This window comes from Camelus bactrianus, chromosome 6 (genome assembly GCF_048773025.1).
Source record: "Camelus bactrianus isolate YW-2024 breed Bactrian camel chromosome 6, ASM4877302v1, whole genome shotgun sequence".
In the NCBI taxonomy this organism is placed as follows: Eukaryota; Metazoa; Chordata; class Mammalia; order Artiodactyla; family Camelidae; genus Camelus; species Camelus bactrianus.
The window spans coordinates 70849539-70868856 of NC_133544.1; the positions used below are offsets into that span (position 1 = coordinate 70849539).

A 19318-nucleotide genomic window follows, 5' to 3' on the forward strand; every position below is an offset into this window, starting at 1 on the left:
GATGAGCCTGGATGCCCTGAAGCAACTTTAGGTTAAGAAGTTGGATACAGCATCGGGGACTGTTGGTGGTCTGTTGTAACAGCCCTATGTGTCATTCTAGAGAAATAAGAGGGCCTAGAGGAAGACCTTGGCATGGTATATTGAAGCAAAAGATTTTCATTTGTGGTGTGTTAAGAACAGTTCTGATCATGCTGGTGGGAGAATAGGATCCTTTCTTAGGATGCAGTCAATCTCTTAGGAAAATATAATTTTCTTACAAAAATTAAAAAAAAATATGGCTGCAATTCAGAGTCAGATGCCATGTCTGTTTCTTAGTTCTCCTCCTATTCTCAGATAAAAAATGACAAGACCTGCACTCTGTCTAGTGTGGAAGTAAATGTCTCCATCAACAGCTATGTCCTCCCACTGTTATTTTCCATGTTCCTCCTTAAAGTCTCCATATTTGAAATGGCCTATTTGTTACTGCTACCAAGGACTGAAAGAAATGTGAGTTTATTATAGAGAGTTTGCCTGACAGAAAGGCTTTTCACTAGCAGCTGAAGGGGGCTGTTTCCCTTTTGCACAGTGATAGCTTGATGAGAGTCAAAAGTACACAGTAGCCTCCAATAATTTCTAAATTGGACTCATATGAGAAAGCACATATTGAAGGGGGATTTAGATTGCAAGGTAGGATGAGAATATCTGTGTTAGAGAATATCTGCTAAATGGGTATTATCTGGACAATGTGAGCATGTAAATAACAGAAGAGACTCCCGGAAGTAGTATCACTCTTTTGAAATATCAGGATTTCAAGTGTCAGCTAAATAGCTGAGTGCAGCTTGCACCAGTGATTGGCTCCAGCAATGAAGCTGTACATCACCAGCATTACCATCAGCCAGTAGGACATGGTGTCAAAGTAGAGGATGTGCAAGGGGGAGGAGGGTGTTGTTACATCACATGCTCAGGGAAGGTTTCTTTGCAGCAGCAATGTGATGCTTTGTTTCATGCTTTCCTTTCAAGACTTATAAAAAAAAAAACTCTAATCTGGGATCATGCTGCTTGGTTTTCCCCGAGAAACTGGATTTGTCCCTTCCACCCCTCTCTACCTCCCCTAATTGCTCTCCATCTAAAGAAGTCTTAGATCTCAGCTGGGAGGTGCTCAGAGACTCAAGTTTCAACTCCACTGAAGCTCTGTCTTCTACCATAGGCATGGAGGGGTCAGAGCGTTTCTAGGGATTTGCCCTCAAGCTGGAAGCCAGAGGATCTCGGGGCTGAAAGTCCTTGCTGAGCCAAAAAGCAGACAGGGTTACAACCCAGTCCCCTTGGTGGCCACAGAACATCAGAGATAGCTATTTCATACCATGACCTTCAGTTTGGGCAGTACTTTGGGACCAAAACATATCTCAAGTGGGAGACATACGCATGATGACTGTAAAATGAAATTAGAGTCTTCCTCTGTCCTTGGGAGCAGGAATCCCATTGTTGGGCTCCATATGATCTAAATCTCGCTTTGAGTGCCCCTGGAAGCCTCTAATAACTGTGACTATTCAGTGATAGGAAGGTGATGACATAGATTTCCCCACACTCAGCCAAAGTCTCAGAGGGGCATTCTAGAGGGAAACTTGATGGCTCTGATGTGAACTCTCCCTCTGCTTACCTGTCAGGGATGAGTGAACGGTGGCTTGACTCCAGGCTCAGGAGCCCGCAGTCCTTTTCTCTACTAGACCCCAGGGAAGGTCTCAAAGCCCCAAATCACTGTGTGTTATTTTATAAGATACAGTGTAAATGCTTCTCTTTTCAGCTGAAATGTTGATGACCAGCAGGGGAGGCGACTACCTTATTCTTTTGGCCACTGGCCAATCTGGATTCAAGCAACAAAAAGAAAACAACATCAACAGAATTTCCTTTGCATCTTTCCAAAGTCTGTTGCCCAGCATGTGAAAGGCATCTGTAAACCATGATGATGCTGTTGTCTGCTTAAAGAAAGAAGGGTTTGAGGGCGTTTGCCCCAGTGTGAACACCAGTTCACCCATAGTCTCTGTTTTATACATTTTCCCCAGCCAGTGACATGCTCCTACAAGTTCACTGGCCTGTTAGGGTATCTAGCGTATAGCTGTGAAAGTGAATTTTACTCTGTGTAGAGATGTGGGTTCTCCATTTTACTGAAAGATGAATGCATGGTAGAGTGGAAAGGAGGTGGGATTGTGCAGAGTACATGGCTTTTGTACCCAGTTGTGCTGCCTACCTCTGGGACTTGGGGATATCCTTGACCTTCAACTTTATGTTTAAAAGGAAACTGAAAATGCCAATTACTCACCATCATTGAAAGGAACAGATGAAATAATGTATTCAAAGAGCTCTGTACACTGAAAAGCCTATATAAGCCCATCACCAAAGCACTTCTACCCAAAGAACACAACTTGTGTTAATCTAAACACACCAGAAGGATTCCTTAAAGATGGGTCTAAATTTTGAAGCAATCAAAAATGACTCAACCTTAAATAACCTTTCATATGACTTGCTTTTTATCTGAACACTTCTAAGGACTGAAATGGTTGCTTCACTATTAGAAACCCATACAGTACATTCAAGTGCTCTTGGTGCTGAATGATAAAGTGACTGCAGGTGTTATTTCCTGACAGATTTCCTACTCTGCTGAATTCATGTTTGTCTTGGCTTGATTCTTCTACTGCAATCTCTTGGATTTCCTGTTACTAGGAACTGTGGAGACAGTCTTCTCTTCTGTAAAGTGGGATAACAGCTCATAGGGTTTTTGAAAGGCTTATAATGACATATTGCCTGTAAAGCACTTAAGGTAAAACACTGCCCACAGTTGGTATGTAATAAATATTAGCTATCTCTATGACTGCTATTATGACATTTATTTTAAGTATCACTGGGTGAATCACCAATTACAACAGTCACATCTCTCCCTTTGCCAGTCACTGACTAAAGTTTCAAGCACATTTGGAAAGAAGAGCATGTGAGATAGCTAAGAAAGCTGATAGGACTTCAACTTCTTAAACAGGAGGGTGACTTATCTTTGAATGTTTTTCTTTTCCTTCGGATGACTGAGGAATGCCACCTCCCTGGTAAGGATGGGAAAGCCCAGATAAAACAGCAGCAGGTTCATGGTGTTCTGATTACAAGCCACCTGTTCTGGGCAGGAGACTCAGGAGACTCCAATTCTTTACAGTGCTGCCTTCCAAGTTCTAATGGGGCTGTCCCTTCCTGTGCAGCACCACAGTTGAGGCCATGGGTGCCAGTGCCCCCATCCTGTGCTGTGGCAAATTAACTTCAGGGCACAAGCCAATTCTTGGTCTGCATAAAAACAGGACTATAGAGGATAATAGCTAAGGTGGATTAAGCACTTCCCATTGGCCAGATACTTCTCCAAACACCTGATAAATATGAACTTACTTGAACATCACAAAAACCCTATGAGGTCGGTACAATTAACATCCTTTTCCAGAGGGAAAAACTGAGTCACCATAGATAGTAAGTGCTCATGCCAGGATTAGAGCCCAAGCACCTTTGTTCCCACACATCGCCCTCTGAAGGAAGGGCTAATTCGGAAAGGACTGTGGGTTGCGGCTCTGGAGCCCTGAAAAGGTGGGCAGAAAACATGCTTCTTGGGGAATGTGGTGGATTCTGTGTTGAGGGAGAAATAAACAGAGAAAGCCTTTCAGTGTGGACCTGAATCCTCTCTCTAGATCTTCTGATGTGGGGTGCAGTTGTGTTGTGTACAACCCTCATTGCTGTGGCTGTAAACCTTTATTTCAGGCCATGTGTCTGAGTTGTGTGGTCAAAATAATGGCAGATTATAAAATGCTTTCTCATGAATTTGTCTTTTCTGGCCTGGTGAACATCTTATCCTTCATGATTCAGATCAGTTCTTTTCCTCAGGACACCTTTCTAGAGCTTCTTGGCAGGGGTGAGGTTCCCTTTTCTGTGCTCATACAGTGTCCCCTGCAGACCCCCATCATTGCTTTCAGTGCATCTCATTCATTTATTCATGAAGTTTCCTTTTGAACACCTGCCGCATGTCACACATTGTCCTAGTTGATGGGAAGAATGCATTCACAAAACCAGCACTGCTCCTTATGGAGGAGATGTATGTTAAAATATTTATAGAAATATATTCTTAAGTGAAAAATGTGAAAAGCGCTATGAAGTAGAAACAGAGAGAACGAGTCTGGGGAGTGAGGTCAAGGTGACATGTGAGCTGCATCTGGAAGGCCAAGCTGGACTGACCCAGGTGGAGAGAAAAGGGAAAGAAGGATCACTGAACCTTTGTTTACACATCTGTGGCCTCGTTTAGAGTGTAAGTCACGTGAGCAGAGGTACTGGACACAATTCACTACTGTGTTCCCAGAACCCAGAACAGGACCCAGAACATTTCACTGCCTGCTGAACTGAAAGCTACTGAATGACTGTCCAAAGCCTCACGTCTTGTCGGTGAGGACTAAAAAGCCGGGCTATTCACAGGCCCTGCCACAAGGGAGAAGTAACTCCCATCATTTCTTTACTTCCTGCAGCCCTCTTGGGTTTCCTTTATTCAAATGATGGCTTTCTCTCTCCACTCTTACTACACTGGATTTCTCAGAAGAGCTTCCAAAACTCTTCCCACAATTACCGTGGGACCACAGTAAATAGTCTGCAATTTCCAAGGGCTCAGGATCGTTTAGTCCTAAAAACGGCTATATGTTGACCTCTCGCCCCTCAGCCATGGTGTGATGAAATCTGAGGGGTCCAACTGTGAGTGAAGTGCCTTGGAACTCTGGGTTTCAAGAATTGGCCTGCCTTCATTTTACTGCATGTTCATGAAATGGTGAAAAAGAACGGAAACTGGTGTTTCTCCAGGCTGGCTCTGCAGCTCAGGCTGGGAGCTATTTGCCCAGGACAATGAAACTCCCCATTCCTGAGAAATACTCCTACTCTCAGAATAAGGCAGGTTGCTGGGGGGAGGGGTATCTGCCTATCTGTTCAGGATCCACGTGATTTTTTACTTGCTTCTGAAACTTTCTGCAGTGGATCTAGTTTGACTCTTTCTCAGGGTTGGCAAAAGAGAGGTTAGAAAAGTCCTTCAGTTCATCTTCTTAAGTTGAGATTTGACTAAAGAGAAAAGAATAGATACCTATTTTTTTTTTTTTTACATACTGAAGGGGTAATTTATCTTTAACACAATTAAAAACCAGACAATTTAAAGTCTGAAAGTTCTTGCTTATTTCTAACCTATCTTCAGCTAAAAGTTAGTCCATTACTTTGGCCTGGTGGGCAAAGAAAATGTACAACTTGTGGCTATCATCCTTGTCATAACTCTATGTAGCCATAAAGACAGTTCCCTCAACAAGCAAATCAAATGCAGCCCTGTTCTGTAAAAATTTAATCCAATCCAATTTAGCCCTTTCATCTGAGTCCCTAATTTTAAAAAAAGGTAGCTTAAAAAAGCAGGTTAAATTTCAAAACTGACCACAGGCCAAGTTAATGAGATGCTCAGTTGAGCCTGTGTCTCGAAGTCCTAAGTAGCTTTCTAACTTGTGCTTTCAGGCTGACAGGAAGCATTTGGGGTTGAAGCCAAGGACTAGTACAAACACTTCTGGAGAAACAGATGCAACGACCTGTATACTTTGGAAGAACAGTAATCATGTTCTTCCCATAGTATCCAATCTCAAATTCTTCCCTCTAGGAGGAAAGAAGGCACAAGCCTTCCCATCTGGCAGTGGATGGGTCAGTTTTACACTGGAAAACTGCTGCAAAAGGTGGATGGGTCACTCTAAAGAGATGGAACCATAGTAAAAATTCAAGTAACAAAATAGTAAGTGCACTTGAAAATAAGACACCATCAATTTCTGGAGCTGTCTTCTCAGGTTTCAGTGGTTTGGTGATTTGGATTCCTGTTACTTTCCATGTTGGATACAGAGATTCCAGAGACCCTCAGATCAATAAAATACCTCATGGTAGCAAAAGCAGAAATGCAAAAGGTGTTGAAATTATTGAGGCAAAACAGATCCAAACTCTTTTCAACTCATGTCAGCAGGAAAACATTGTGACCAGTAAGGAAAAAAGATGGAGCTGGACCTTGCGTTGGGAAAAGGAGTCACAGGAATACCTGTTCTATGTGATGGATAAATTTAGGACATATTCATTCTCAATGAGTCTATTTTGAATCTCTTATAAAGTTTCTGTCTACAAAAGAGATTTAGTGTCATTAATATTTTATTGAATTTAATCTTATACTGATACATACTGCTTAGTTTTTTCTACTCTCTAAATGATTCCAGGAGAGAGTGAAAGCAAGTTTTCCACCGCCAGTTTTTAGTTTTGCCACTGCATGCATGCCTTAATTAACACAATTGTTTTGATCCCCGAACTATTTCATGTCATTCACCTTTTCCAATAAAATGAGGTAAAACAAGGATATATAAACAACTCAAAACATAATTGTTCATGTTAGGATGGAAAATATCTGATTTAACATTCATCAGGGGAAAATAGAGTTTGAATAACAGACAGGGCTATGATTAATGACCAAAGAGAATTCCAGGCTCACTCACACACAAAGCATGCTGCTGATGACCCTCCCTCTCCCTGCTTCGTCAATCTGGTGCCCTGCCTCAATTCAGATTGAAAACCCCAAGAGTATCGAGACATACACACAATAAAACTTGAAAGGAAATCACTTCAAGGCCAGATTCTGTTGTGAAAGGTAGTTAACTGGATGAACTATGCATCTCTAATGTGGATTACTGTACTGGAGAAGGGATGAGAATGTTGTTAAAAATAAAAGGCAAATACTACCCAAAGCAATCTACAGATTTAATACAAACCCTATCAAATTACCCAGGACATTTTTCACAGAACTAGAACAAATAATCTAAAATTTATATGGAATTACAAAAGACCTAGAATTACCAAAGGGATACTGAAGAAAAAGAAAGAAGCTGGAGGAATAACCCTCCCAGACTTCAGACAATACTACAGAGCTACAGTAATCAAAACAGCATGGTACTGGTACAAATACAGACATATGGATCAATGGAACAGAACAGAGAGCCCAGAAATAAATGAACACACCTATGGCCAATTCATCTTTTATTAAAGAGGCAAGAATATATAATGGAGAAAAGACAGTCTCTTCAACAAGTGGTGCTGGGAAAGCTGGAGAGCCACATGTAAATCAATGAAGTTAGAACACACCCTCACACCATATACAAAAATAAACTCAAAATGGCTTAAAGACTTAAACATAAAACAAGACACCATAAAACTCCTAGAGGAGAGCAGGGCAAAACGTTCTCTGCTATAAATCATAGCAATGTTCTCCTAGGGAAAAGGCGATAGAAATAAGAGCAAAAATAGACAAATGAACCTAATTAAACTTATAAGCTTTTGCACAGCAAAGGAAACCATAAATAAAATGAAAAGACAACCTACGGAATGGGAGAAAATATTTGCAAACAATGAGACTGACAAGGGCTTAATTTCCAGAATACACAAACGGCTCATACAACACAATAACAACAACAAAAAAACCAAACAATCCAATTCAAATATGGGAAGAAGACCAAACAAACATTTCTCCAATAAAGACATACAAATGGCCAATAGGCACAAGAAAAACCGCTCAGTGTCACTAATTATCAGAGAAATGCAAATCAAAATCACAGTAAGGTATCACCTCACATCAGTCAGAATGGCCATCATTAAAAAAAAAGTCCACAAATGATAAATGCTAGAGAGGATGTGGAGAAAAGGGAACCCTCCTACACTGTTGATGGGAATGTAGTTTGGTGCGGCCATTATGGGAAACATGGAAAACATGAGTATGGCGATTCCTCAAAAAACTGAAAATAGACTTACCCTATGATCCAGCAGTCCCACTCCTAGGCATACATCCAGAGGAAACTCTAATTTGAAAATATACATGCACCCCAGTGTTCATAGCAGCACTATTTACAATAGCCAAGACATTAAAGCAACCTAAATGTCGATCCACAGATGACTGATAAAGTTGTGGTATATATACAGAATGGAATACTACTCAACCATAAAAAAGAATAAAATGCCATTTGCAGCAACATGGATGGACCTGGAGATCGTCATACTAAGTGTAGTAAGCCAGAAAGAGAAAGAAAAATACCATATAATATAACTTATATGTGGAATTTAAAAAAAAAAGGACATAAACTTATTTACAAAACACAGACAGACTCACAGACATGGAAAACAAATTTACGATTACTGGAGGAGGAAGAGGGTGGGGAGGGATAAATTGGAAACTCAGGATTTGCAGATACTAGTTACTATATATAAAATAGATAAACAACAAGGTCCTACTGTACAGCACAGGGAACTACATTCAATACTTAGTAATGGCTTATAATGAAAAAGAAGATGAAAAGGAATATATATATATAAATGAATCACTATGCTGTATATCAGAAATTAACACAACATTGTAAATCAACTATACTTCAATTTTAGAAAAGAAAATTTGCAAAATAAATTGTGTATGAATCAATGCTTGGACTACTGGAAGTGGAAGACATGCACAGAAATAAAAAAGCCATCTTTCAGCAAATTGAGAACTGACTGAGCTTTGCAAGGAAGTGTTTTGTTTGTAGTTTTCTTTTTTTGATCAATATTGAGATAAAGAGAATAAACAAAACACATTGAGTTAGGGAGAAAAAAGCAAGAAAAGTGGATCAGCAGCAGGTGTAAGACCTACAAACTTATGGATTTTCAAGCCAACTTATGTCATTGCCCCAGGTTTTAAGAAGGATTCACGTGTACACTGGTGGCAACTTTATTAATACGCCATATCAAACCCAGGGTCTGGGGATCATAGCCAAAAAGTATGACTATTAGCATGCAGCTATATCCTCAGGAAATTAGGATCCTGATACACAGAAGAACCAAGTGAAATTTCATCCTGCTCATTCTTAGGTCAACATTGTTCTTTCATTTACGGAGATGTTCTCCTCTGTGGAATTGTGCAGATGCCACCTGGGATCAGCTGGGTCAGTGAAAAAAACATTGTGAATGTTCAAGTGTTGGCAGGAATGTTAGGGGTGATCACTAGCCTCCTGTTTCTCATACCTCAACTCTCTTATACAAGATAACCTCTGTGGGTGGAGCACATCTGTTGAATTGGTTTCTACTGCAGTGCTGCATCTTAGCAATTTGCATTCTGTGGCCTCATCCCCCTTGTGACTAGTGGTTTGAACATGCAGGGCAGCTGGCAGAAGACTTCTCCCAGACATTCAGTCTGTGACTGCCAACCAGTGAGGCACTGATAGAGCAGCTATGGAGTTATCCTGACCTCCCAGGCTCTATCTGGGAGAAGGCCTTCCCCAGGCCCCAAGAAGGTCACAATGAGACTGCTCAAAGAGAAGATTTAGGTTCCACTATACTGTCGCATTTAAGAATTCAACAGTAATCATTTGATGACTTAAGGAAGTAATGGAGCAAACTGGAGTATGGTTCTCTGGATGATTATTTTCTCCTATAGATGAGTCTGCTTCTTCTTGTCATGGATTTATTTTTTTAATGGACTCATTTATGAGATTCTTTTTTACCCTATCAATTGTCCCCAAACCAGAAGTCTGTTTCACTGGAAGACATCTACAAAAGGCAGAAGGGAAACAAGAATGCTCTACTTCCTCCTGTCTTCCCACAGGACTGGGGGTTTAGCTTTCTTTATTTATTTTATCTTTAAATAACAGCAAGAATCATTAAGTGGCCTGACTTCAAGAGAATCTGCCCAGTTCTGGCAGAGGGCAACCCCTAATTGGAAATCTCCTTTATGTCATGAAACATTTCCTGCTCAACTGGATTCAGTTGACTTGGATGAAAACAAGTTCACAGGGCTTGAGAATTTGGCTGGGAAGCTGTAAACAGTGGGAAGCACCAAGTGAAATCCATGCCTCCAAATTTGGGAGTGTTAGCTTATGTGGCGCCAGTTGGGGTGAGGGAAGGGTCAGGTCCATTTAAAGGAATCCCCGAGGTTCTGGAAGAGGCCGCTGGTGGCATTTACTAATTTCATTACAAGCATCAATTTGTGCCAGTACCAGCTAGCGCCAAAGGAACACACAGAGAGGGACCAGAGAGCATCCAATGCCAAGGAGGTGCTCAGAGGGAGTTTGGGCCCCAGCTCGGGCTTCTTCTGGAGGCAGAAATCCACAATGGTGGAGAAAGCCTGCTGGAGAAGTGCCAAGGGAAAACGGACGACTGGGCAGGCACTTGTAATGATACTAAAAAGAAGCAAAGGAGCCAAGTTTCATGGCATTGTCACCCCAGAGTTGTGGCATTCCCTCCCTGAAGAATATGTACAGCATTTTTGGGATAACTCTGAGATGGCACCAGAGGACAGCATTTTGTGGATGATACATTAAAAAATAAATAAAAAGAAGTTGTCATCCTTGCAAAGCAGAAGCCTCCATCCCTAAATTGAATAACATCACTCTGCTCTATTCTTATATGCTGTAGCTAGAGTACATGGAACCCAGGATGATGTGAATTCACAATTTGAGTGATGGAAGGGAAATACTTAAAATTTAACTGAATACTCCAAACAGTTTTGATGAATGAAAAATGAGGATGATCTTAATAAGGAGTGTTTTCCATAGGGTCTAACAGAGAGCCTCAGACAAAACAGGCTCAGACAAACCATTGTGTACGGTCAACGTCCAAGAAATACTTTCTGACTAATCACTGAATGGATAACAGGCCTCCGTTTAGGGAGGTTCTCTCTTTAGGAGACGATTTTCTCTCTCCTGTAAAGGGAAACTATGAGCAAGAGGAATGCAGAATGACAGACATAGTTTACTTCATTCATTCATTATGCAACGATTCATATTTATTAAGCACCGATTGTATACTTGGCACCATTCTAGTCACTGAAGATAAAGAGATGAACATCAAAAAGTTGTTGACCTCAAAGACTACGCGCTCTAGTGAGAAAGATAAGTAATTTGAAAAAAAGAAAAACCAAGCACATGTCTAACATATGCTGGCCAGCTTTAAGGGTTTGGAGGAAAAAGAAGGCTGAGTGAGGAGACCAGGAGTGTTTAGCATGGAGTGGCATTTTCATGGGGTGAACAGAAAAGGTGGTGATCATTTGGGATTAGGATCAGGAGGTGACATTTGAGGAAAAAGTCAAAATGAGGAAGTGACCGCGGAAAGATGTGGGGAAAGAGTGTTCCTGGTAGAGGAAACAGCAAGGTATGGGCCAAGTGGCAGGACTGGGCTTGGCATGTTCCCTGACCTGCAAGAACTCCAGGCTGACTGCATGGAGCACAGGAGGGAGAGAGTAGAGGAGCTGAGGCCGGAGAGGCAAGTGGAGGCCAATCCTGCATGGGCAGGGCTGGCAACAGTTTTAGGACACACAGGGCAAAATGAAAATGCAGGGCCCCTTGTTTGAAAAGCAATAAAAAAAAAAAGTGATTTTATACGTAGTAAAATATAAACCTTTTTCTTTTCTTCCATGGTTTCTTTCTCAACCTCTCATGGTCATTTTATTTGCTATTTATAGTCCACTTTCTTGGCTATAGGGATCCTCAGGGGTGACTGCAGACCCTCATACGTGCCTGGGGATCCTGCCCTGCTACTCAGTATGTACAAGGCCCACTGGCTATCGGGTTCCTTCTCCTGCCAGCCACTAGACTACCAGTCTACCCTATCTGGCTGGGGGGAGGGGAGACAGTCTCCCCTTCCCAGTGACCCACCCCTTGGTGTATGGGTGGCCTCAAAGGATTACAACTGCTGTTCTGGGACAGCTTTGGTGCCTGAATTAGGGGTGAATGAGAAGCTTGCCCCACTGCCCACCACCTCCATCACCACCTATCACCTGGCACAGTGCTGTGGGTGCCAGCCCAATCCAGGTCTTTGCTAGAGGGCGCTGAAGGCCATGGCAGATTGTGGTACTCTCACTGCCAACCCTGTCACCTGACCTGGTCACCACCCTGGGGTGTAAGGCATCAGAGGTCACATATCAATGGCAGGAATGGGAGGCCAGTGGGGCCTGGGACACCAGGGAGTAGGGATTGGGCAGCCAAAACCAGTCCTGGGGAGGCAGAGAAGCGGTGGTAGGTAGGATCCTGCATGAGCTGAGACTTTCAGTCCTGAGCACATGTTCTGTTATCCCACTGGAACTCACAAAACTCAAATTTAAAGAAAAAAATTATTAAGATTTCAAGACATCCACTACAGAGCATTAAATCCCAAGTGCAGGGCCTGTGTAGAGGCCATGGTAAAGACTCTCGTCTTTATTCTGAATGAAATAGAAAGACTGGCTGGGAATAGGTGGTTGGGGGCAGTGGCAGGAAATGATCCCACTGATGTTTTAAAGAGATTGTTAGAGATTGTTCCAGCAGCCCTGTCAAGGAAGAAAGCCACAGTGGGAAACAAGGGAGAACAGGAGATGAGGTTGTCTTGATTCCAATAGCACTGCTGGAGGTAGTGAGAGGCAGTCACATTCCAGATGCATTTTGTAGGAAGGGCAACTTTTAAGTTAGTTTGAAGGAGACTCTGGATAAACTGTTAGACTCGGGGGAGTATTTATTGTAGACTGGAGGGCAGGAACCATTGACAAACATTACCATGTGTGCCACCATGATGGAAAATAATCAAGACTCTCTCAAATTTAAACCCCTACAAAATAGAGTTAGGCTACAAAGAAGACAATTATTTTAGAATAGGAAATTTAGAATATTTTCACTAAGAAATATTTTACTGAACAAGTGATCATAAGCACTAAGATGGTGTGTTCTATGTAAAGCACAACTTCAGTATGAAAGTAACAAGTAAACCAAGAAAAAGAAAAATATCCTGATCCCAGTTCCAGGGCTTAAGGAAAGCGCTTTTGGTGGATATTAAGCAGGGTGACTGGTACCCACTTCTTTGATCTTACGTCAGACTCTCTGAGTGCTTGGGCAGGAAACATGTACTCATTAGTTTGGGTCTGAGGCATCGCCAGCCTAAAGTCCCCGCCCTGTCTCAGCTGTGTCTCTGACCCCTGGTAGAGCTGTTCCTGGGATGCTGGTCCTTGTCAGCACAGATCCTACCCCAGAATGTGGAGGACACGCCCCTGCCAGCTCCCAGCTCCTCCCTGGAGGAGGCCTCTCTTCTGCCTGGTTCTGACTCTTTGCAGGATGTCCTCCTTTCTGTCTCACGATGGCCTTCCCTCATTTCTCAACGTGAAAGTGACCACGTGGGCAGGGAAGCTTCCAGTTTCTGGGACATGATAATAATTCGTATTTTTGAAGGCATGTTCACAAATATGATTTAATTCCCATTAACACTTCCCATGAACATGAACTATCCTGACATGATGGGCTATCTTGGTCACTTTTTTTTGGAGAGGGGGTTGGAGGTAAATATTGGAAGGAGATTCAGCTGTCTTTCAAAAATCTCACATGGCTGAAGTTATTACGTGATACTGAATGAGAAAAAACTTTTTTTTTTTTAAAGGAGAGAAGTGGTAAGAAAGACTATCACAGACTATCACAAAATTTGTATGCTTTAGTTTGTTCACCTAAAAAATAAAAACTATTGAGTCAAAAATATGTTGTTTATTCCCAAGTCAAGGCTGCTGCAAGATATAAATGGTGCCTTGTGGTGGCAGAGAGATGGTTTCCACTGTTTCTTCTCTTTGCAAGAAAATGTTTGAGGTGGTGCAAGAGGCCAACCATATATTCTGTGGACCCAGCTCTGTCGGGTCCTGTATTTGTCATTTTTCAACTTCTCTTCAGGGGGTGTAATATGGGCCTGCAAAGGTACTATTTATTTTTTTTCTCAAATGTGAAATCCCACGTTTTGTATTTTGGGTCTTTTCAAAACTTGACATTACTGGATTAATATTTCTTTTCCTGGTGTTAGAATAATGAGTGTCAGTGTGGTTTCAATACACCAGTTTGCTTTCCTTGTGATGCCCAGAGGAAAGGCGTCGTGGGAGCTGCCTGTGGTCTGCGGTCACAGTCAGAACCATACAAAGTAGCATATTGTCTGAATGTGTAGATAAATCCAAACTCAGGACTTGCCCTGTTCGCCTGCAGGGACATGGTCAGCATCACAGCCTGGTGCTTTCCTACTGAGCTAAGGCGAGTTTCCATGGCAAAGGAGCTGTGTCATTAACTGCTAGGGTGTTACTATGGTGTCTGTACGTTACTAACGTCTTCATGTATGTAAAAAAGCAACAAAGTATTTTGTAATTCTTAAAGGAATTATCCATTGGATATTTTAGTGTAGAAAATCACCATATCTGAAAACGAACCATTGTGACTCACTGAAGATAACTTCATGAATTAAGAAATGTATCTCTAATTGCCAAGGATGTAAGGCTCAGAGGGGACTATGGCAATGCCATCTTTCTCAATATATCTTATGTTTACATCAGAATAAGATGTTACTGGCTACAGAAGAGCAGTCACTTAGGAAGTGGAATCCCACCTCTCTGTCAGTATCAAGAGATTATAGGAGATGTTGATCCAATGCAGAATTCTAGAGAAGGTGTTCCCTGTTCTGCTCTTGCACAGTAGGAGGGTTGGGGATTCTTCCAGAGCCTCTTTGCCTAGATTCCCCCAGCTTCTGACTACAACCATGCTATACTGGTGGGGTACAGGGAAATACAGGACTGTGTTCACTCCCAGGACCTACCCAGAAGGCAAACATACATCCATGCTGAATCTGGGCTTTCAAACCAGTGTTGTCTTGGGGAGAAGACAGTGAGAAGGTCCCTTTCTTTAGGGACACACTATGTCCAGGCACTGTCCCTTCATCTCTTTACTTCCTGTCCACTCTGAGGAATTCTCATAAAGTCTAAAACAAGAAATGAAACTCTTATTATGATAGCTTCTGTAGAAATCTGTTCAATCTGTGCTCTCTGCTGAGGATTTCAAAGCCTGTTTTGAAACTTAAAAGCTAAAAGTTGACTCTCTTATTCTTCTGAGACCTTACTGACAGAGCTGACTTCTAAAACATGGGTGAAATGATGTAGCAAGAAGAAAACACAGAGAAAGCAGGAAACAGGAAGTCTAGGAAGACCCTGTTAGACCCACAGGATGCCCATACACCTGTAGGAGATGGAACACCACAGGCTATGTTAACACACCTGGTACAGGTACAGCTAATCACTCATAGTATCATCTGCTTGTATGGTCTGATTTTATGTGATTATAGAAGTTTTAGGGATCAAAGGGACTTCAAGGGTTTTTCTAGGCCATTTTTTCCCTTCTTTTTCAACAGAAAATTGAGTATAGAGGATAAGTAACATGCACATGGTCACACCTGCATTTAGAGGCAGAGTCCCCAGGAGAGCCCAGGTCTACAGGTGTCTCAGTGGGCTCTCTCATAAAACGGTGCAACGGGGCCTTCCAGTGTCTCAGCATCTCTCCACATGGGTCCCTCCCTTGGGAGGGGCTATAAGATAGAAGCAAACGGAGCTGAGATAAAGAATCCAGTGTATGAGGAAAAGCTCTCCATGTCTATGGGTTGGCCTCAGTTAAAGAATGTTTAGCAAAGAGAAAGCCATTGGTTGGGATCAGTTGGGATTTGCTGTAAAAGGATCATCCAGTTATACTGATAGGACAGTGAGGCTTTGGGCTACTCTGAGAATCTAGTTAAAGCTACAGACCCTTCCCCAGACAAACGTATGCTTGTACAAAGTTTTGCAAATGCATTCAGGTGGTTTTCAGATCCCCTAAAGCCCACCCGCTGAATCAAGTTGAAGAATCCTTCTATAGAAGCAAGATCCTTCTTTGAGGCAGCAGATAATGCCTGGAAAAACACGAGGAAGGTCACCTTCCCCCGATAACCACTCTGGGAGCTGAAGGACCAGGAGTAGAAAAGGGTTGGTCCAAGGGTCAGCCCAGAGGGTGGGGAGGGGCAACTTTTGGATTTTAAATATTTTAGAAGTGTGAGCTTTGATTTAAAAAAAATCCTGCACTCACCTCTCAGTCAAAGTCATCCTTGGAGGAGGGAGGGCTAGAATCAGCCCATTGAAAGCAAGGCTGATGAGGGCAGAAATAGAGCAATGGCTGTGCTATTAAACAAAGACAATCTTGTTGGCTCCTGGGTTCTATCTGAGCTAATAAGTCACTTGGAGGCTGCACTTTTGGGAGAAGGGAGCTGTAACTCCCTTAACTTGGCAGAAAATGAGAAACTGCTGATTTCCAAATTCTCTGGTCCTGGGAGACTTTATCCAGTGGTAGTAACAACAATAAAAACACTTAATTAAGAAGCAGGATCTTGGAATTTATATTTCTCATTACTCTGAATCTAAGTCTCTTAGCAGAGGGAAAAGGAGGCATGGGTGGGTGTTGGAGTCCTATGGCTGGGAAACAGTCTCTCTCATTCACCATGTAATCAGTAAATATTTATCCAGCACCTTTGACATGACGAGTACTATGCTATATGTTGGGAATAAAGGATAAAATGAGGGATATGGTCCTTGACTTCATGAAGAATAAAATTCTAGTAAGAGAGGTTGACAAGTGAACTGACCTTAGCGTGACACAGAAGAACCCCCTGAGGAGGCATCCTAACCAAGTTTGTAGAGATGCTTCCTGGAGGAAATGGAGACTTGAAGGGTGGGTTGAGGCTACCCAGGAGAAGAGGGAGGACCAGAATGTTCCAGGTAGAGGAGAGTGCCCTCATGACAGTGCCAATGCTTTAGAGAAATCGAGTGAAGGTGAGGTGAGGAAGCGAGCCATCAGACATGATGTGCTAACTGTAGGCAGGTTCTGGACCACAGGGTGAGGTTCTGTGGGATATTCTGAGGTTAAAACTTAAAACTTGAGGAAAAGAAAGAGCATTGATGGGTTGTGTGGGGAGAGATGATCCAATGCTCCTTTCAGCCTGGGATGATAGCCCTGGAAAGAGAGATCTGGGCAGATGCCTCATGTTAATATGCTATTTGCCACATTCTCATGCTTTTTAGACCCTTAGGGATGGAATAAGCCAGAAGTACTCTGCCCGACATAAATGTCCAGGCCCACACAACACAGGTGCATGTTACCCAGTGGTTTTGGATATGGACTTGAGAAATGAATTAACTCTGGCACAGTTTTGTCTCTCTGCCTTTTCTATGCATCCCAGTGTTATCCATCTGCTGCAACTGAGGATGGTACTGCTGCTTGGAGGTCCCTCATTGCTTATAATGCTTATGTCCCACCCCATGGAGGATAGAGAAGCATGGGAGATATAACTTTGGGCTCTTTCTTCTCTTGCCTCATTGGTTAACCAACTCCTATGAGTAGAGAAACTCATCTGATTGGTGAGATAGGAAAGCAGTGCTGAACACATATGGCTCAGCTTCTTCATGGTCCTCTCTATGTGGAGCCACTGCTGTCAGGGCCCCACTTCTCTGCTCATGCACTTAGAGGTGACCAGGGTATACTCTGCCTCTGCAGTGGGGAGTCCTGTGCTTTAGACTGTATTCTGCTTAGGAGACTCATTAAGTCTCATATTCTGGTTGTAGATCAAGCTGCATTCTCCAGTTCAGCCACCCCAGTAATAAAGCCAGTATGTTAGTTTCCATCTTTTCAATTCCTGTATCCATCTCTCATTTGGTTCTGAACTCAAGAGGGGAAGAGACAAATTTATCACTTAATCCCTGGAAACCAGTGATGGAATCACTGACTTTTCCTTATCCACACTGGGATCACTGGTTTTCCATCTTGTCTTGGCTAATGTTGTGATGGAAGACCTCTCTTTATTGATCTAATTTATTTATTAACCCTTATGAGAAGGCAGTCTAAATAGAGGGAGGAATCTGGACAGGGAGGAAGTTAGAGACTCTTTCCCCTTCCACATTCACATAGCCACCACTTAATTTGTCTCTTCCCCCAGGAAAGAAATGAAAGAACTGGGCAGCTTAGAGATGGAAGCTTGGTGTTGTGGCTTTACTCTCCAACCACAGCAGTCAGAGAATTGACAGGGGATCAGACAATGATAGGAGGTGGTGGGAGGAACTGGAGAGCTCTCTTCTCCTCCTCTGTGTCTAGGGAATTCATTTTTGGATATTAAGCTCATTCCTAGCTCCGTTTTACTTTGCCTAACCTTAGTTTCCCTTACTCTTATTTTCTTAGTTGTTTAAATTTATTTTATCTTATTTCATTGTGTGCATCTTCATAAATTTCTTAAATCATTTTAGCCACAGGGTTGGGGATAGAGAAATAATTAATATCTTCCCCAAATATTCCAGTCCTTTCAGATCTGCTTGGCTGCACAATCTGTTTTGACACATAGAGCTTTAAAATTTAGAAACACTCCAGTTCATGCAATCTATGAAAACATGGCAAAGTCCAACATAAATGATTTAAAAAAAATCTGTATCACTGCTAGACTCTCCTAATACTGATTTTTCAGATGTTTTTATTTTCAATTTATATTGAAATTAATTCCATAATTTTAAACTGCTACTTTGTCTCTGACACACATCCAGAGACCAGCCTCTACTCATCCCTGAGCCTCAAGGTTCAGCCTAATTAGGATTTTCTTCCTAAAATCTCTGGGCAATCTAAACACTCTTTGTTAATTGGTCCAGTGGTTCACTGAAGTGTTTCTCAAGATTTTGAAGGATAATGTTAATCATGGAACAAGCAGATCCTTCTGAGTAGTAGACTGCTGCAAATACCAATCAGCAAAGCAGTCTGAGAAAGAACTATAAAATTATGGTGACGGTGGCAGCCTGAATTTCATTGAACTCAGAAACCTACGTTTCCTCAATGGCATCATCCATTCTGCATTTAAAAATCATTCCATCCCACAGTGTTATCTTTTTGAAGCCTATCCCTACCTTTTCTAACAGGCATTTTGTGACTTCACCTTCATCAGCAAGCATTTATTTGGTGATGACTGTGTTAAGCTGCTGACCACATCTTCTCCCAGAGTTCTGGCTCTGGTATTAGTTACTTCACAGAGTTTTATAAGGAGGGAAATTCGTAGCCTGACTCTCTGGTCTGATATTTCAGTTTACTGCTTCTCTAGTCCACTGACCCTATCTTCTATAAGACTGCCTCTTTTAGTACCAAATTCATAGTCTCATGTCTACAAATGTTTCCATCCACTTACTTTTTTAGCTCTCTGACTGTGTTTTCCTTACAGTCCAGACCACACCAGACTATGCATTGATGAAACAAGCATTCTACTCCTTGGTCATTCCCACGTTTCCATCTCTATTCTTTATTTTTCTACTACCGCCTGTGTGTGTGTGTGTGTGTGTGTGTGTGTGTGTGTGTGTGTGTGTGTGTGTGTGTGTGTGTGGCATGTGCATAGTTGTGTGTGTCTGCGGAGCTGGCAGACTGGCAGGTCCAGTGTGTATCGGGAAGTAGAAAAT

General features: G+C 42.2%; 1 protein-coding gene and 1 long non-coding RNA gene across 5 annotated transcripts in view; one reads left to right on the forward strand and one right to left on the reverse strand.

Annotated features, from left to right (window-relative positions):
* LOC141577948 (uncharacterized) overlaps positions 1–3638 on the forward strand; it is a 46219-nt gene extending 42581 nt beyond the window's left edge. For both annotated transcript variants that reach the window (XR_012507620.1, XR_012507621.1), the window contains one exon: positions 1781–3638. This is a non-coding gene — a long non-coding RNA (uncharacterized LOC141577948). The remainder of the gene's footprint in view (positions 1–1780) is intronic.
* Positions 1–19318, reverse strand: part of RASGRP1 (RAS guanyl releasing protein 1) — a 439223-nt gene that overhangs the window by 280977 nt on the left and 138928 nt on the right. The gene's annotated exons all lie outside the window — the stretch shown is intronic.